Genomic DNA, 21,011 nt, shown 5'->3' on the forward strand with positions numbered 1-21,011 from the left:
TATTCACCCTCACCAAGTGGGATTTATCCCTGGGATGCAAGGCTGGTTCAACAGTCGTAAAGCAATCAATGTGATTGATCATTTGAGCAAGAGAAAAAACAAGAACCATATGATCCTCTCAATATATGCAGAGAAAGAATTGGACAAAAGACATCATCCATTCCTGATCAAAACTTTTCAGAGTGTAGGGATAGAGGAAACTTTCCTCAGCATCTTAAAAGCCATCTACGGAAAGCCCACAGCTAATATCATTCTCAATGGGGAAACACTGGGAGCCTTTCCCCTAAGATCAGGAACAAGACAGGGATGTCCACTCTCACCACTGATATTCAACATAGGACTAGAAGTCCTAGCCTCAGTGATCAGACAACAAAAAGAAATAAAAGGCATTCAAATTGGCAAAGAAGAAGTCAAACTCTCCCTCTTCGCAGATGGCATGATACTGTACTTACACAACCCAAAAGACTCCACCCCAAGATTGCTAGAACTCATACAGCAATTTGGTAGTGTGGTAGGATACAAAATCAATGCCCAGAAGTCAGTGGCATTTCTATACACTAGCAATGAGACTGAAGAAAGAGAAATTAAGGAGGCAATCCCATTTACAATTGTACCCAAAAGCATAAGATACCTAGGAATAAACCTCACCAAAGAGGTAAAGGATCTATACCCTAAAAACTATAGAACACTTCTGAAAGAAATGGAGGAAGACACAAAGAGATAGAAAAATATTCCATGCTCATGGATTGGCAGAATTAATATTGTGAAAATGTCAATGTTACCCAGGACAATTTACACGTTTAATGCAATCCCTATCAAAATACCATGGTCTTTCTTCAGAGAGTTGGAACAGATTATTTTAAGATTTGTGTGGAATCAGAAAAGACCCCGAATAGCCAGGGGAATATTAAAAAAGAAAACCATAGCTGGGGGCATGACAATGCCAGATTTCAGGTTGTACTACAAAGCTGTGGTCATCAAGACACTTGGTACTGGCACAAAAACAGACACATAGATCAATGGAACAGAATAGAGAATCCATAAGTGGACCCTCAACTTTATGGTCAACTAATATTCGACAAAGGAGGAAAGACTATCCCCTGGAAGAAAGACAGTCTCTTCAATAATGGTGCTGGGAAAATTGGACATCCACATGCAGAAGAATGAAACTAGACCACTCTCTTGCACCATACACAAAGATGAACTCAAAATGGATGAAAGATCTAAATGTGAGACAAGATTCCATCAAAATCCTAGAGGAGAACACAGGCAACACCCTTTTTGAACTCAGCCACAGTAACTTCTTGCAACATACATCCACGAAGGCAAAAGAAACAAAAGCAAAAATGAACTATTGGGACTTCATCAGAATTAGAAGTTTTTGCACAGCAAAAGAAGCAGTCAACAAAACTAAAAGACAACCTACAGAATGGGAGAAGATATTTGCAAATGACATATCAGATAAAGGGCTAGTTTCCAAGATCTTTAAAGAACTTATTAAACTCAACACCAAAGAAACAAACAATCCAATCATGAAATGGGCAAAAGACACGAAGAGAAATCTCACAGAGGAAGACATAGACATGGTCAACAAGCACATGAGAAAATGCTCCGCATCACTGGCCACCAGGGAAATTCCAATCAAAACCACAATGAGATACCACCTCACACCAGTGAGAATGGGGACAATTAGCAAGGCAGGAAACCACAAATGTTGGAGAGGATGTGGAGAAAGGGGAACCCTCTTGCACTGTTGGTGGGAATGTGAACTGTTGCAGCCACTCTGGAAAGCTGTGTGGAGGTTCCTCAAAGAGTTAAAAATAGACCTGCCCTATGACCCAGCAATTGTACTGTTGGGGATTTACCCCAAAGATTCAGATGCAATGAAACGCCGGGACACCTACACCCCGATGTTTCTAGCAGCAATGTCCACAATAGCCAAACTGTGGAAGGAGCCTCGGTGTCCATCAAAAGATGAATGGATAAAGATGATGTGGTTTATGTATACAATGGAATATTACTCAGCCATTAGAAATGACAAATACCCACCATTTGCTTCAATGTGGATGGAACTGGAGGGTATTATGCTGAGTGAAGTAAGTTGATCAGAGAAGGACAAACAGTGTATGTTCTCATTCATTTGGGAATATAAATAATAGTGAAAGGGAATATAAGGGAAGGGAGAAGAAATGTGTGGGAAATATCAGAAAGGGAGACAGAACATAAAGACTCCTAACTCTGGGAAACGAACTAGGGGTGATGGAAGGGGAGGAGGGCGGGGGTTGGGGGTGATTGGGTGACGGGCACTGAGGGGGACACTTGACGGGATGAGTACTGGGTGTTATTCTGTATGTTGGTAAATTGAACACCAATAAAAAATTAATTTATTAAAAAAAATAAAGAAACGTCAAATACCCACCATTTGCTTCGACGTGGATGGAACTGGAGGGTATTATGCTGAGTGAAGTAAGTTGATCAGAGAAGGACAAACAGTGTATGTTCTCATTCATTTGGGGAATATAAAGAATAGTGAAAGGGAATAAAGGGGAAAGGAGAAATAATGAGTGGGAAATATCAGAAAGGGAGACAGAACATGAGAGACTCCTAACTCTTTGAAACGATCTAGGGTGGTAGAAAAGGAGGTGGGCGGGGGGTGGGGGTGACTGGGTGATGGGCATTAAGGGAGGCACTGATGGGATGAGCACTGGGTGTTATTCTATATGTTGACAAATTGAACACCAATAAAAAATAAATTTATTATAAAAAATAAAAAATAAAAATAAATTAAAAAAACAAAATTAATCATATGCTCAACCATAAAAGAAAAACAGTGAAAGGGAATAAAGGGGAACGGACAAAAAATTGAGTGGAAATATCAGAAAGGGACACAGAAAATGAGAGACTCCTAACTCTGGGAAATGAACTAGGGGTGGTGGAAAGGGCGGTCGGTGGGATGTGGGGTGACTGGGTGACGGGCACTGAGGGGGGCACTTGATGGGATTAGCACTGGGTGTTATGCTATATGTTGGCAAATGTAACTCTAATAAAATTTTTTTTTAATTAGGAAAGAAGAGTTCAAGCTTTCATTATTTGCAGTTACATGATACTCTATGTAGAAAACCCAAAAGACTGCTCCCCAAAATTCCCAGAATTAATGCAGTAATTCTGCAGTGTCACAAGATATAAAATCTATGCACAGAACGCTGGTTCATTTCTATATACTAACAATGAGGCAGAAGAAAGAGAAATTAATGAATCAATCCCATTTACAATTGCACCAAAACCCACAAGATACCTAGGAATAAACTTAACCAAAGAGGTAAAAGATCTATACTCTGAAATTTATAGAACACTTATGAAAAATGGAATAAGACACACAGAAATGGAAAAACATTCCATGTTCATGGACTGGAAGAACAAATATTGATAAAATATCTATTCTACTCAAAGCGATCTACATATTCAATGCAAGGCCTATGAAAAATACCATCAACTTTTTTTCACAGAGCTGGAACAAACAATCCTAATATATTTTTAATTTTTTTGTTTTTTATTTTTATTTATTTTTTTAAGATTTATTTATTTATGATAGAGAGAGAGAGAGAGGCAGAGACACAGGAGGAGGGAGAAACAGGCTCCATGCCAGGAGCCTGACATGGGACTCGATCCCAGGACTCCAGGATCGCGCCCTGGGGCCAAAGGCAGGCTGAGCCACTCAGGGATCCCACAATCCTAATATTTGTATGGAATCAGAAACGGCCAGGAATATCCAAATGGACGTTGAAAAAGAAAACCAAAGCTGGAGACATCACAATTCTGGATTTCAATCTGTCATCATCAAGACAGTATAGAATTGGCACAAAAAACAAACATATATATCAATGTCACAGAATACAGAACCCAGAAATGGACCCTCAACTCTATGGTCAACTAATCTTCCACAAGACAGGAAAGAATATCCACTGGAAAAAAGATAGTCTCTTCAATAAATGGTGTTGGGAAAATTGGAGAAGAGTAAAACTAGACCACTTTATTTTGCCAAACATATTAATAAATTCAAAATTGATGAAAGACCTAAATATGAGAGAAATACATCAAAATCCTAGAGGTGAACAATGGCAGCAACCTCGTGACCTCCACCACAGCAACTTCTTGCTAGACACGTCTTCAAAGGCAGGAGAAACAAAAACAAAAATGAACTATTGGGACGTCATCAGGGTGAAAGCTTTTGCACGGCATAAGAAACAGTCAAAAAATTAAACGGCAACTTACAAAATGGACGAAGATATTTGCAAATGTCACATAAGATAAAGGGCTAGTTTCCAAGATCTATAAAGAACATACCAAACTCAACACCTAAAAAAACAAAGAAAATCCAGTCAAGAAATGGACAGAAGATATGAACAGACATTTCTCCAAAGAAGACATACAAATGACCAGCAGACATGAAAAAAGGCTGAACATCTCTCAGCATCAGGGAAGTACAAAACAAAACCACAATGAGATACCAGCTCACACCATTCAGAAAGCCTAAAATTAACAAATAAAGAAACCACATATGTTGGAGAGGATGAGGAGAAAGGGGAGTCCTTTTTCATTGTTAGTGGGAATGAAAGCTGGTACAGCCACTCTGGAAAACAGCATGGAGATTCCTCAAAAAATTTAAAAATAGAGACCCTATGACCTAACAATCTCACTATGAAGTATTTATCCAAAGGATACAAGCACAGTGATTCAAAGGGGCTCATGCAACCCAATGTTTATAGCAGCAATATTCACAATTACCAAAATATGGGAAGAGCCAAAATTTCCATTGACAGATGAATCGATAAAGATGTGATACATATATACAATGGAATATTACTTAGTCATCTGAAAGAATGAAATTTTGCCATTTGCAACAACCTGGACAGAACTAGAGGGTATTATGCTAAGTGAAATAAGTCATTCAGAGAAAGACAAATAATCATATGATTTGACTCATAGGTGGAATTTAAGAAACAAAACAGATCAAAATAGGGGAAGAAAGGAAAAATAAAATAAGACAGAAACAGAGATGGACACAAACCATAAGAGACTCTTAACTATAGGAAACAAATTGAGGATTGCTGGAGGGGAGGTGGTTGGGGCCATGGGGTAACTGTGTGATGGGCATTAAGGAGGGCACTTGATGTAATGAGCTCTAAATGTTATATGGAATTGATGAATCGCTGAATTCCACCTTGGAAATTAATAATACAATAGATTTTAATTAACTTGCATTTAAATAAAAATTTTTAAAGAGTCAGTGGCTTGTTTCTCTCTTTCTTTTCCCCCTTCCCAAATGTTCATCTGTTTTCTTTCTTAAATCCCAATATATAAGTGAGATCATATGGTATTTGTCTTTCTCTGACCAACTTAAATCACAAAGCATAATAAACTCTACCTCCATCTATGTTATTGCAAATGGCAACATTTCATTCTTTTGGATGGATGAATAATTTCTATCTAGCTGTACCACAACTTCTTTATCCATTCATCAGTTTATCAACATTTGGGCTCTTTCCATAGTTTGGCTGGTTTTGGTAATAGTGCCATAAACATCAGAATGCATGTGCCAGATTAAATCTGTATTTTTTGTATTCTTTAGGTAAATAGTAGTTTAATTGCTGGGTCATAGGGTAGCTCTACTTCTAACTTTTTGAGGAAACTCTATACTGTTCTCCAGAGTGGCTGCACCAGTTTGCATTCCTACTTATAGTGTAAGAGGGTTCCCCTTTCTCTACATCCTTGCCAACACCTGTTGTTTATTGTTCTGCGAATTTTAGCCACTCTGTAAGATGTGAGGTTCCATCTCATTGTGGTTTTGATCTATTTCCCTGATGTTGAGTATTTTTTCATGTGTCTGTCATCTATCTAGATATCTTCTTTGGAAAGCATCTATTCGTGTCTTCTGCCCATTTCATAACTGGATTATTTGTTTTTTGGTTGTTGAGTTTGGTAAGTTTTTATACATTTTGGATAATAACCTTTTATCAGGTTACATATGTCATTTGCAAATATTTTCTCCCATTTCATAGGCTGATTTTTAGTTTTGTCGACTGTGTCCTTTGCTGTGCAGAAGCTTTTTATCTTGATGAAGTCCCAATAGTTTATTTTTGCTTTTGTTTCCCTTGCCTTTGGAGAGGTGGGTAGCAAGAAGTTGCTGCAGACAAAGTCAAAGAGTTTTCTTTTTTTAAGATATTATTTATTTATTCATGAGAGACACAGTAAGAAAGGCAGAGACATAGGCAGAGGGAGAAGCAGGTTCCCTGCAGGGAGCAGGATGTGGGACTGGATCCCAGAACTCCAGGATCACGCCCTGAGCCAAAGGCTCAACCGCTGCCACCCAGGCATCCCTTGGTCAAAGAATTTTCTGCCTGTGTTCTTCTCTATGATTCTGATAATTTTGGAAATTATTTAAATTCAAATTTAGGTCTTTCATCCATTTTGAATTTATTTTGTGTATAGTTTAAGAACATGATCCAGTTTCATTCTTCTGAATGTTACTATCTAGTTTTCCCAACACTATTTGCTGAAGTGACTGTCTTTTTTCCATTGGATATTCATTCCCAGGAATAAATAGCACTTAATTATGGTGAGTAAGTCTTTTAACGTACTGTTGAATTCTACTTGCTAGTATTTTATTGAGAATTTTTGCATCTACATTCATCAGGGATATTGGCTTATAATTCTTCTTTTTAGAGGAATCTTTGTCTCGTTTTGGAATCAAGGGTAACATTGGCTCATAGAATGAGTTTGGAAGTTTTCCTTCCATTTCTATGATTGGAACAGTGTGAGGGGAATCAGTATTTACACTACTTTAAAATCCCCTGAAAATCTACCTGGCCCTGGAGTTTTGTTAGTTGGGATATTTTTGACCATTGATTCAATTTGTTGGTTATTTTCTATTTTTTCCTGTTTTGGTAGTTTGTAGATTTCTAGGAATTTGTGCATTTCTTTAGTTTGCCCCTTTTGTTGGCACATAGTTTTTCATAGTATCTCATATAATTGTTTGTATTTCTGTGGTTTTTGTTGTGATATCTCCTCTTCCATTCATGATTTGTGTACCTGAGTCCTTTCTTTCTCTTTTTAATAAGTCTGGTCATGGGTTTATTAATATTATTAATTCTTTTGAAGAAGCAGGTATTAGTTTCATTAACCCATTCTAATTGGTTTTTGTTGTTGTTTATAATATCATTTATTTCTGCTGTAATCTTTTCATTTCCCTTATTCTACTGGCTTTGGGCTTTACATGCTAATCTTTTTCTCACTCCTTTAGATATAAGGTTATTTTGTGTATTTGAGCCTTTCTTCCTTCTTGAGGTGGGCCTATATTGCAATGTACTTTCCCTTGTGACTGCCTTTGCTGCGCCACAAAAATGTGGGACTATCATGTTTTTGTTTTCATTTCCTTTCATTTATTTATTTCTTATTTAATTACCTGGTTAGCCCATTCATTCCTTAGTGGGGTGTTCTTTACCCTTCATGATTTGTGGTCTTTCCAAATTTTTTCTTGTGGTTTACTTCAAGTTTCATAGCATTATAGTCTGAAAACATGCACGGTATGATCTTAATATTTTTTTACTGATGGAAGCCTGATTAGTGACCCGGTATGTGATCTATTCTGGAGAATATGCCAAATGCACTTGAAAAGAATGTGCATTCTCCAGCTTTAGGATAAAATGTTTTGAATATATGGTTTCTGGAAAATAAAGTCCAGGTGGTCTAGTGTGTCATTCAATGCCATTTTTTCCTTGTTGTTTCTCTGCTTTGATGATCTTTCCATTGCTTTAAACAAGCGATTTAATTTCCCTATTGTTTTTGTATTATTATCAATGAGTTTCTTTATGTTTATTGTTAATTGATTTATATATTTAGGTGCTCCCAATTTTGGGGAATAAATATTCACAATTGCTAGATCTTCTTTAGTGGATAGACCCCTTAATTATGATTTAATGCCCTTGAATATAACACAAGGCTGGTTCAACACTCGTAAAACAATCAATGTGATTCATCAAATCAGCAAGAGAAAAACCAAGAACTATATGATCCTCTCATTAGATGCAGAGAAAGCATTTGACAAAATACAGCATCCATTCCTGATCAAAACTCTTCAGAGTGTAGGGATAGAGGGAACATTCCTCAACATCTTAAAAGCCATCTAGGAAAAGCCCACAGCAAATATCATTCTCAATGGTGAAGCACTGGGAGTCTTTCCCCTAAGATCAGGAACAAGACAGGGATGGCCACTCTCACCACTGCTATTCAACACAGTACTAGAAGTCCTAGCCTCAGCAATCAGAAAACAAAAAGACATTAAAGGCATTTAAATTGGCAAAGAAGGAGTCAAACTCTCCCTCTTCGCCGATGACATCATACTCTACATAGAAAACCCAAAAGCCTCCACCCCAAGATTGCTAGAACTCATACAGCAATTTGGTAACGTGGCAGGATACAAAATCAATGCCCAGAAATCAATGGCATTTCTATACACTAACAATGAGACTGAAGAAAGAGAAATTAAGGAGTCAATCCCATTTACAATTGCACCCAAAAGCATAAGATACCTAGGAATAAACCTGACCAAAGAGGTAAAGGATCTATACCCTAAAAACTATAGAACACTTCTGAAAGAAATTGAGGAAGACACAAAGAGATGGAAAAATATTCCATGCTCATTCATGGATTGGCAGAATTAATACTGTGAAAATGTCAATGTTACCCAGGGCAATTTACACGTTTAATGCAATCCCTATCAAAATACCATGGACTTTCTTCAGAGAGTTAGAACAAATTATTTTAAGATTTGTGTGGAATCAGAAAAGACCCGGAATAGCCAGAGGAATTTTAAAAAAGAAAACCATATCTGGGGGCATCACAATGGAGATTCCGGCTTGTACTACAAAGCTGTGGTCATCAAGACAGTGGGGTACTGGCACAAAAACAGACACATAGATCAATGGAACAGAATAGAGAACCCAGAAGTGGACCCTCAACTTTACGGTCAACTAATATTCGATAAAGGAGGAAAGACTATCCATTGGAAGAAAGACAGTCTCTTCAATAAATGGTGCTGGGAAAATTGGACATCCACATGCAGAAGAATGAAACTGGACCACTCTCTTGCACCATACACAAAGATACACTCAAAATGGATGAAAGATCTAAATGTGAGACAACATTCCATCAAAATCCTAGAGGAGAACACAGGCAACAGTAACTTCTTGCAAGATACACCCACGAAGGCAAAAGAAACAAAAGCAAAAATGAACTATTGGGACTTCATCAGAATTAGAAGCTTTTGCACAGCAAAAGAAGCAGTCAACAAAACTAAAAGACAACCTACAGAATGGGAGAAGATATTTGCAAATGACATATCAGATAAAGGGCTAGTTTCCAAGATCTTTAAAGAACTTATTAAAATCAACACCAAAGAAACAAACAATCCAATCATGAAATGGGCAAAAGACATGAAGAGAAATCTCACAGAGGAAGACATAGACATGGCCAACATGCACATGAGAAAATGCTCTGCATCACTGGCCACCAGGGAAATTCCAATCAAAACCACAATGAGATACCACCTCACACCAGTGAGAATGGGGACAATTAACAAGGCAGGAAACCACAAATGTTGGAGAGGATGTGGAGAAAGGGGAACCCTCTTGCACTGTTGGTGGGAATGTGAACTGGTGCAGCCACTCTGGAAAACTGTGTGGAGGTTCCTCAAAGAGTTAAAAATAGACCTGCCCTACGACCGAGCAATTGCACTGTTGGGGATTTACCCCAAAGATTCAGATGCAATGAAACGTCAGGACACCTGCACCCCGATGTTTCTAGCAGCAATGTCCGCAATAGCCAAACTGTGGAAGGAGCCTCAGTGTCCATCGAAAGATGAATGGATAAAGAAGATGTGGTTTATGTATACAATGGAATATTACTCAGCCATTAGAAACGACAAATACCCACCATTTGCTTCAACGTGGATGGAACTGGAAGGTATTATGCTGAGTGAAATAAGTCAATTGGAGAAGGACAAATATTATATGTTCTCATTCATTTGGGGAATATACATAATAGTGAAAGGGAATATAAGGGAAGGGAGAAGAAATGTGTGGGAAATATCAGAAAGGGAGACAGAACATGAAGACTCCTAACTCTGGGAAAAGAACTAGGGGTGGTAGAAGGGGAGGAGGGCGGGCAGTGGGGATGAATGGGTGACGGGCACTGAGGGGGGCACTTGACGGAATGAGCATTGGGTGTTATTCTGTATGTTGGTAAATTGAACACCAATAAAAAATAAATTTAGTATAAAAATGCCCTTGAATATATATCACTATAGTTTTGTTTTCAAATCTAGTTTGTCAGATATAAATATGGGTATTCTGACTTTCTTGAGACATCCATTCTCATGTTAAATTGTTGTCCATCCTGTCACTTTCAATCTGCAGCTGTATTTAGCTCTAAAATGAGCTTCTTGTAGGCAGAAAATACATGGAACTTGATTTGGGGGTGACCTGGGGTGAGGTGTTTTGTTTTGTTTTACCATTCTGAAACCTATGTCTTTTGATTGGAGCACTTAGTCCATTTATAGTCAGAATGATCATTGAAAGAAATGGATTTCAGGGGGAAGCTAGGGTAAGATGGCGGAGGAGTAGGAGTCCTCAACTCACCTGGCCCCACCAACTTACCTAGATTACTTCCAAACCATCCTAAAAACCTACTAATTCGACCTGAGATTTAAAGAGAGAACAGCTGGAACGCTACAGAGAGAATGGTTTTCACTTCGAACAAGGTAGGAAGGCGGAAAAATATAAAAAAGAATCAAGGAGGGCGGCACCACAAGAAGCCAGGCTAAAGCCAGGTGATGAAAGCCTCCAGGACAGGAAAGCCCAGTCCCTGAGAAGCAGGAACTTTAAAAAAATCCACACCAGATTCTTCCTGGACGGAAAGGCGCTTAGCAGGGAACTCAGGCAGAATTGCAGGAGGGGCAGTGGAACCTCCACTTTCCCGAAGTCACTAATAGAGGAATTGTGCGGGGGGGGGGGGGGGGGGAGGGGGGACGAGCCACAGACTGTGGGCCAATCTCGGTAAGGGGCTGGAGCAGGCACCCAGCAGGGCATCTTGGAGAAGCCAGTCAGTCAGGCAGGGGCTCCAAACAGAGGGGTGTACACCCTGCTGCTCTCCGGAGCCATGGCCCTGGGAACACAAATCCAGCAGCACAGGCCCTGGATCCCAGGGCGCCTGGCTGACACAGCCTATGATCCTGCACTCCCATGGGACAGGCAGAGGCGGGGAGGGCACAGGACAGCCAGGACTCTCTTGCTGCTGGGCGCCCCCAAGCTGTGTAGATCAGCACTCCCCCCCCCCCCGCCCCCGCCTCCCCGGGAGCATCTAGGCCAGTGCAGACTCGGAGACTGTGTTAGTTACTGCGAGGAGCTAACTCCAAGGCTGGAGACCTGGCTGCCCCCAGTGTTGTTGCTCCTCCTGGTGTCACCATGTGCCAGGGAAAAAAGCCTCATGGGGTAAACTGCTCCCACTAAGCCCAGCACCCATCAGGGGGCAGAACAGCTCCCACAGGTGCACACACCTGAGAATTAGCACAGCAGTCCCTGCCCCAGAAAACCAGCTGGAAGAACAGGGGAAGAGTAAATTCTTGACCAAGCAGAACTGGAAAGTTCCAGGGGAAGTCAAGGGATTTACAGTATATAGAACCAGAGGTTACACCTCCTATGTTTTTCTTCCTTTTTCCAGTACAACTCATTTTTATGTCAGACTGTAAATTTCCAATTTTTCCCCACCTTAACTAGAATATTTTACCACCTCTTCATTTTTAAGATTCTTCCTTTTTGACTTTCATATTTCTACAATTACAGGTCCTAGATATATTTTCCACTTCTAGATTCCCATCAACATACTCAACTTAATTTTGGAAGATATACAAGATATGTTTTTGTTTTGGTTTGTGTTTTTTGTTTTCTCTGGATCATTTTGTTCTACAATGGTGGAAGTTAATATCTTCTAGAACATGATCAGCATGCACCCAGAACCAAGTGGTATACCATGCTGGTTCATTCTATGAGATTCCTAATTGCAATTCTGCCCCTGTCTTTTATCTCATTTATGTTTTGTTGGTCAATGTTGGGGCCTTCTACAAGTATTTCTTGTTTATATAAATTTGGGACTGAGACTCTTCTAACATAGAGAAATTAATATACTCAAAAGCAAGAGGATCACCCTCTAAACCCCTCAGGTAGACTACATTCTTCCTCCACTACAACTTTGTCATCACCATGATCAACCAGTCCCCCCCTTTTTTTTCCTTCTCCTTTTTTTCCTTTTTTTTTTCTCTTTTTCTTTGGGATTCTTGGCCACTTATTTTTTACTACTTTGTTTTAAATTTTTTCATTTTAATGGTCCTTTTGTTTTATTTCATTCTGATCTTTGTTTTCAATTTCTGGTCTGTGACCTTGGCAGAATCACCTAGGGTGAAATTTGCTTATGTCATGGTTCTTTAATCAGCCCACTAATACAACCACTCTGCACTGAGCAAAATGAATAGAAAGAAGAAATCAGCACAAAAGAAAGAATCAGAAACAGTACTCTCTGCCACAGAGTTAGAGAATTTGGATTAAAATTCGATGTCAGGGATCCCTGGGTGGCGCAGCAGTTTGGCGCCTGCCTTTGGCCCAGGGCACGATCCTGGAGACCCAGGATCGAATCCCATATCGGGCTCCCAGTGCATGGAGCCTGCTTCTCCCTCTGCCTGTGTCTCTGCCTCTCTCTCTGTGTGACCATCATAAATAAATAAAAATTAAAAAAAAATTCGATGTCAGAAAGCCAATTCAGAAGCACAATTATAAAGCTACTGGTGGCTCTAGAAAAAAAGCATAAAGAATTCAAGAGACTTCATGACTGCAGAATTTAGATCTAATCAGGCTGAAATTATAAATCAATTTAATGAGATGCAATCCAAACTAGAGGTCTTAACGACAAGGGTTAATGAGGTAGAAGAAAGAGTGACTGACATAGAAGACAAGGTGATGGCAAGGAAAGAAACTGAGGAAAAAAGAGAAAAACAATTAAAAGACCATGAGGAGGGGGCAGGGCAATATGGCGGAGGAGTAGGGTCCCCAAGTCACCTGTTCCGCCAATTTGCCTAGATACTTTCAAATAATACTGAAAACCTAGGAATTTGACCTGAGATTTATTTTTTTTAAGATTTTATTTATTCATGAGAGAGACACAGAGAAAGAGAGAGAGGCAGAGACAGAGGCAGAAGGAGAAGCAGGCTCCATGCAGGGAGCCTGACATGGGACTCGATTCTGGGTCTCCAGGGGCACACCCTGGTGACGGGCACTGAGGTGGGCACTTGAAGAGATAAGCACTGGGTGCTATTCCATATGTTGGCAAATTGAACACCAATAAAAAATAAATTTACAACAACAAAAAAAGAAAGGTGTCCATGGATACTATCTTAAAAAGAAGGAATACTACACATTTTTGATTGGTTACTGTTATTCACTTCTCATGCCCTTGATTCCACTGGGAATCCATTTGGTTCTAGGCATATATATCCTAGGCTTCAGGGATGGAATACATGCCATGGCTAAGCCAATCAATGCAATCTGTTAGACTTATTTGATGGATGCTGGTATGTGATCCATACCAGCATAGAATTCATCACAAGACATAGGCTCTTTCTCTTCCTCTAGAATGGAACTATTATAGCCTAGAACTGCTACTCTAACTTTGCTACCATGAGGAAAAGTGACATGAGAATTAAACTTAATGTACAGAGAAAGGAAATTCCTAAAGATCCACAGACATAGCCTAAGTCCTAATCAAACTGTGCCTGAAGCCCTTCCAACCCCTGGATTATTTTAGTTATATGAATCAATGATGCTTGGTAACTGTTTAGATCTGTTTAAAATGAGTCTACTGAAATCTGTTGCATTTTTATACACCAATAGTGAAACACAAGAAAGAAGAAAGAAAGAACGAGAAAGAAGAAAGAAAGAAGAAAGAAAGAAAGAAAGAAAGAAAGAAAGAGAAAGAAAGAAAGAAAGAAAGAAAGAAAGAAAGAAAGAAAGAAAGAAAGGCAATACCAGTTGCAACTGTCCCCAAAATAATAAGGACGTCTAGAAATAAACCTAACCAAAAAGGTGAAAGTCCTGTACCTGGAAACTATAAAGCACTAATGAAAGAAATTGAGATTGACACAAAGAAATGGAATGACATTCCATGCCCATGGATTAAAACAACAAATATTGTTAAAATGTCTATAATACCCAAAGCAATACATATTTAATGCAATCCCTGTCAGTATTTTTCACAGAGCTAGAACAATAAATCCTACAATTTGTTTGGAACCACAAAACACTCCAAATAGCCAAAGCAAACTTGAAAAAGAAAAGCAAAAAAAAAAAAAAAAAAAAAAAAGCAAAAAAAAGCAAAAAAAAAAAAAGCAAAAAAAAAAAAAAAAGAAAAAGAAAAGCAAAGCTGGAGACATCACAATTCTGGACTTCAAGTTATATTACAAAAGTGTTGTGATCAATACAGTATGGTGCAAACACAGACAAATCAATCAATGGAACAGAATAGAAAATCCAGAAATGAACCCATAGTTACATGCTCAATTGATTTCAACCAAGCAGGAAAGAGTATGAAATGAGGAAAATCTCTTTAACAAATGGTATTCGGAAAACTGGACAGCAACATGCAGAAGAATGAAACCGGACCACTTCCTTACACCATACCAAAAATAAATTCAAAATGAATTAAATGCCTAAATGTGAGACCTAAAACCATAAAAATCCTAGCAGAACATAGGCAGGAGCTTCTTTGACATCAGCCATAGCAACATTTTTTTAGATATGTCTTCTGAGGCAAGGGAAACAATGATAAAAATAAACTACTGGGACTATATCAAAATAAAAAGCTCAGCACACTGAAGGAAACAACATTAAAAGACAACCAACTTAATGGGACAAGATAATTACAAATGACATATCTGATAAAGGGTTATTATCTAAAATATATAAAGAAGTTCTAAAACCCAGCACCCCCCAAAAAACAAATAATCCAACTAAAAGATGGGAAGAAGATATGAATAGGCATTTTTCCAAAGAAGATATCCAGATGGTCGACACATGAAAAGATGGTCAACATCACTAATCATTAGGGAATTACAAATCAAAACTATGATGAGATATCACCTCATACCTGTCAGAATGGCAAAAATTAACAATGCAAGAAACAACAGGTTTCTTTTGTGGAGAAAAGAAACCCTCTTGCATTTTTGGGAATGCAAACTGGTGTAGCCACTCTGTAAGACAGTATGAAAGTTCCCCAAAAAGTTAAAAATAAAACTACCCTATGATTCAACAATTGCACTACTAGATATTTACCCAAAGGATTAAAAAAATATGGATTCAATGGGACACATGCACCCAATATTTATTGCAGCATTATCAACAATATCCAAATTATGGAAAAAGCCAAAATGTCCATTGACTGATGAATGGATAAAGATGTGATATATATATATATATATATATATATATATATATATATATATATATATAATTTCTGTCCATCTCCACTTGCTATGCTCATTCAGTTTTCCATATGAGAGGAAGAATAACAATGAAATTTTTTTTAAGTTTATAGATAAGCAGCCTAGGCCCTTCTTCACTATTGAGTACATATATAATGTATGTATGTGGTAGATGTGGTATATATGTATGTATATATGTAATGGAATATCACTCAACCACCAAAAAGAATGAAATCTTGCCATTTACAATGACATGGATGGAGCTAGAGTATATTATGCTAAGCAAAATAAGTCAGAGAAAGACAAATACCATATGATTTCACTCATATGTGGAAATTAAGAAACAAAATAGATGAGCATATAGTAAGAAAAAAAAGAGAGGGATGTAAACCATAAGAGTCTTAACTATTCACAACAAACTGAGGGCTGATGGAGGGGAGATGGGCGGGGCTGGGCCAAATGTGTGATGGGTATTAAGGAGGGCACCTGTGTTGAGCACTGGCTGTTGTATATAAGTGATAAATCACTAAATTCTACTCCCAAAGTCAATATTACACTATATGTTAATTAAGTAGAATTTAAATTTAAAATGTGGAAAAAAAGAGTTGAATTAGTTATGCCTCCTCCCCTTCCAGATTCTGAACCAACTGCAATATATACATATGAGTGAGAGGGATTAAAATATCAGGTTTAATATATCAAGTGAAAAAACAAAGTTCAGAATACCATGTATAGCATGCCATAATTAGTATTAAAAAACTGATACACACACATATTATGTTTGTAAATACTTTATTATCTCTGGAAGGACACATAGTAACTGGTAACAGTGTTTACTTTCAGAAAATTAGACTAGGGGATTGATGTCAGGGATGGAAAGGAAGAAAGGAGACTTTTTACTGTATAGCCTTTTTTTACTGTTTGAATTTAGCTGAAGGATGTGGGGGTTTTTTCCCCCAGTAAACAACTTCTATATTTAAAAAATCATTTTTAAAAGAATAAAAATAGATACCAGCTTTATTGATGATAGGTCTGGACTAGAGAATGTGAGTTGGACCTGGGCCTAACATGAACTTCTACTGCAAGTAAAGACTGTGGGATTCCCCCACCTCAGAGAGATAAAGGGGTCTACAGAGTGGATGTTTACCCAGCCATGTAATGAAAGACTGCAGTCTTTCCCATGCCTACAATGAGAAATGTACTCAATAGTCAAGAAGGGCCTACGCTGCTTATCTATAAACTTATAAAAAATTTCATTGTAATTCTTCCTCTCATATGGAAAACTGAGTGAGTATAGCAAGTGGAGATGGACAGAAATTTTCTTCCAAATATTTCTGATAGATGCAAATCCTTTTTTTTGTTTGTTTGTTTGTTTTTTAATAAATTTATTTTTTATTGGTGTTCAATTTGCCAACATATAGAATAACACCCAGTGCTCCCATCAAGTGCCCCCCTCAGTGCCCGTCACCCATTCACCCCCGCCCACCTGCCCTCCCACCACCCCTAGTTTGTTTCCCAGAGTTAGGAGTCTCTCATGTTCTGTCTCCCTTTCTGATATTTCCCACTCATTTTTTCTCCTTTCCCCTTTATTCCCTTTCACTATTTTTTATATACCCCAAATGAATGAGACCATATAACGTTTGTCCTTCTCTGATTGACTTATTTCACTCAGCATAATACCCTACAGTTCCATCCACGTCGAAGCAAATGGTGGGTATTTGTCGTTTCTAATGGCTGAATAATATTCCATTGTATACATATACCACATCTTCCTTATCCATTCATCTTTCGATAGACACTGAGGCTCCTTCCACAGTTTGGCTATTGTGGACATTGCTGTTATAAACATCGGGGTGCAGGTGTCCCGTCGTTTCACTGCATCTGTATCTTTGGGGTAAATCCCCAGCAGTGAGCAAGTCCTTTTCTTTCATTTTTTTTTTTCTTTTTAGAATCAGAAACAGGCAGAGGCAGAGGATAAATCCCTTCATACCCTTGGGCATTTTTGTTCTCTTAAGCTACAGTGGTTAATACCCAAGGCTGTGGTTAACAAATAGGGCTTGGCTGCCCCCTTTGGGGGAGACTATTAGTATTTTATGAATGTCTTGCTCCCATCTGTGTAAGTTTTGTTTTTGGCCCTAGAAGACTTTGAAAGAAGTAGGAATAGAACATTAAATAAATTAACTCCAAAGCTATATTACATCCCAAGCTGAGAATTCACTCACTATTTTATCCCCAATTTACAATTATGTCAAGCCACATTATTTGCTATAGCTTACAAAGGTTACATAGTGAGCCTCAAAAATAGCATTAAATATCAAATAATACAATGTCAACAACATAATAAAAATACCTTAATTTGAACTATATGAAACCATTTGACTCCAAGGGAGAAATGAATACTCCAAATTAAATTAAATTCTGCCATTCCCAATTTCTTGTTTTTCTCATTTTAGCCATATAGATCTCACAAAGATGTTTGTATAGACAGGGATTCCTTCAGCAGCTGCAGCCTGGACTGTTTTCCTCTTGATTGGATGTAGTTCCTTCACAACTTCAGGAGCTGAATTAATATAACTCATAACTGCATTTCATACATTTTTTAGTCCACAGGACAACAGCCTCACATCCGAAAAATTAGAAAGCGCACTAATCCCCAGCTATTAGAACAGATATCCCAAGCAAATTTATGTCCGTAGGCTAAGTACATTAGGTAATACAGATCCACATTGCTGTTATCAGTCAAATATCTGAGCAAAGACTTAGTGGTATCAAAAGGAATAAAAGCTGACAGAGAAAACATGGAAGACAAGAGAATATTTTCTTGGTTTCACCCCCAGCAGGATCCCAGTCTGTGCTGGTAGTCGGGACTCCATAACCTGTGAACTTAAACTAATTTGAAATATATTTCCCAAGTGGTTAATTGTAATGTTGTGAGTCTCAGCCCCAAAGTTGCAGAAGTCCAAGGCCTGTTTTTTGATGCTTAATGGAGCTTCTATTAGAAACCCAATGAGAAAGCACTAGCTTTTGCCAAATGCTTCTCTCCAAAACCTTGTGTATTTTTCAAACTTGCTTTCCTAAGCTTAGTTTAACCTTCACCAATGCCTTTAATAATGGAACATATATGGCCCATCCCACTACCTATTTTTGTGCTGCAGTAGGGCTCACCTTTTCTGCACAGAAGTTTCATAGGACCAGCCAAGAAACAGTATAAAGTTAAAAACATAAAACTAACAAATATCTATTATATTTCTATCTACCAATGCCAGCACTTAAAACACCAATAAGTGTATTGATCACCAAACACTAAGTTTAATCAATGCTAAGACACCATAAAAAATGAGCCCACCAGTTCCCATAAAGAAGTAAAACCTATTCTTATTTCTAGCAAGTGCCTTGCCCACTTCATAATCTGGAGCTTGGAAGTACCCTAAGAATCAAATCTAAAGCCTAATCTAAAATTTTTTAGACTCTCTCTTCACATAAGAAATAAATCTGTATCTTAGTCTGATTCTAGATTTTTGCTTTTTCATTTTGTTTTCCTAGACAGAACTGCCAACGCTTGCTATACCCAGCATTCACCCTGTGACTAGAAGAGAGGTTGGCTTAATCCTCCATTGGCCTGGCAAAGCCCAATTGTGGTAAAGTTTGCTTATACAGCCTGCATCTGTTAAAACCCACTCCATGTCTACAGGCATCAGCCAGAGCTACAGCAGACAACAGAGACCCTAATGCCATTGATGGCCAACTTTTATTTGTCCATTTGGAGTTTTATTTCCAAATGCTTGCCTTTCTATCAATTTTGCTAGGTTTCTTAGCTTATGCTTATATATTAAAATGCAAAGTAATTACCCTCTTGATTTTGAACCAAGTTGTACCATACATGAAAGAAACAGGGGGCAAAATGTTAGCCTTACTTTAATTCAACTTGGAAAGGAGACCAAAATGGGATTCCTGCTCCTCTCCAAATTAGACTTTTGAAGTCACCTGGGGAGAGAATTGAAGTTGCAAAGACACACAACCAGACAGTCACATATCTCAGGAAGCTTCACACTTTAATGAATACAGAGAATTCAACTGCCCAAAAGAATGAGGCAAGATGTGTTCAGCTACCTTTAATCTATTACCACCACCCAAGATGAAAATAAGGGCTACTGGATATCAGACTTTACATTTCTCACTTATTAGACAAATCAATCATTCTCCTGTGGAGAAGTAGTTAAAAGTTTGGAGAGAAGGGCAAAAGGTTTTATACAAAAATATCTGAGAGGGTGGAACTTTCTTTTTCTTTCTTTCTTTCTTTCTTTCTTTCTTTCTTTCTTTCTTTCTTTCTTTTCTTTCTTTCTTTCTTTCTTTCTTTTTGACAATTGTGCAAAAAGGGAGAAGACTGTTCTTACAAATTAGAAAGCAGTCAAGACCTTCTGTGTTTACAGATTTTACAAATAGTATCACATATTTGGCAAATTTCAAGATGATCTCTAAGATGTTTTTAACCAAATCATAGACATACATATGAAATCATCATCAATTTTGATGAAGTACACAAGGTTTTGCTTCTACTTGATGAATGACCATGCCACTTCTCTTGGAGCCATCATCTTTGGCATATTCCACCTGTTTGCCTACGAGGCTGTCGACTACTTCTCCTGCTCCCTCTCTGCAGGAGGAGAATCATTGGAATCTAGAAGCATGCTTAGGTTACCATCTTTATAATACAAGATCTTTCTCATAGGTAATGTAAAACCATGTGTTCATGACAGGTGCCTGAGCTAAGACAATCCCCCTCCATTCATTTTTGGAACCTTACTCTGTCTCAAAAATATATTCCACTGCTTTGCCAATCATAATTTCTGTGAGTATCACTGATTCTAGAGGATGCAACTCTATTAGGAAGGACTTCAAGTGATGACATTCTTTCATCTCTGTGAAGTTCTAATCCATATACACAGTCAAATCCATCATATTTGATAAGATACAAAGAGGGATTTACAAGTACCTGATCCAGAACAGTTCCCTTCCACTCTTAGAGGTTCATCTCCATCTTTCCATCCATGCTGAATTCTGCAGCCCACAATGTTCCTTTGAGGCTGGGAGGTGGGCCTGCTTTTAAGCTTCTTGTCTGGAGCCTTTCTCTTCATCATGGTAACAGACACGCTGGTATGTTCCATGCCTGTCCTGGACTGCTGCCCTGCATCCGCCATTCTCTTATGCACACTGAGACTCCATCCACATATTGGCTATTGGGAAATTGCTGCTAGAAACATCGGGGTGCAGGTGTCCCGGCGTTTCATTGCATCTGAATCTTTGGGGTAAGTCTTCAGCAGTGCAATTGCTGGGTCGTAGGGAAGGTCTATTTTTAACTCTTTGAGGAACCTCCACACAGTTTTCCAGAGTGGCTGCACCAGTTCACATTCCCACCAACAGTGTAAGAGGG

The 21,011-nt window shown here is 38.4% G+C and overlaps 1 pseudogene; it reads right to left on the reverse strand.

Moving 5' to 3' along the window:
- The window catches only part of LOC140628507 (spindlin-3-like), a 40,230-nt pseudogene extending 19,452 nt beyond the window's left edge, over window positions 1–20,778 (reverse strand).
- Window positions 20,779–21,011: the final 233 nt, after the last annotated feature.

Source organism: Canis lupus, chromosome X, assembly GCF_048164855.1.
Source record: "Canis lupus baileyi chromosome X, mCanLup2.hap1, whole genome shotgun sequence".
Classification (NCBI taxonomy): Eukaryota; Metazoa; Chordata; class Mammalia; order Carnivora; family Canidae; genus Canis; species Canis lupus.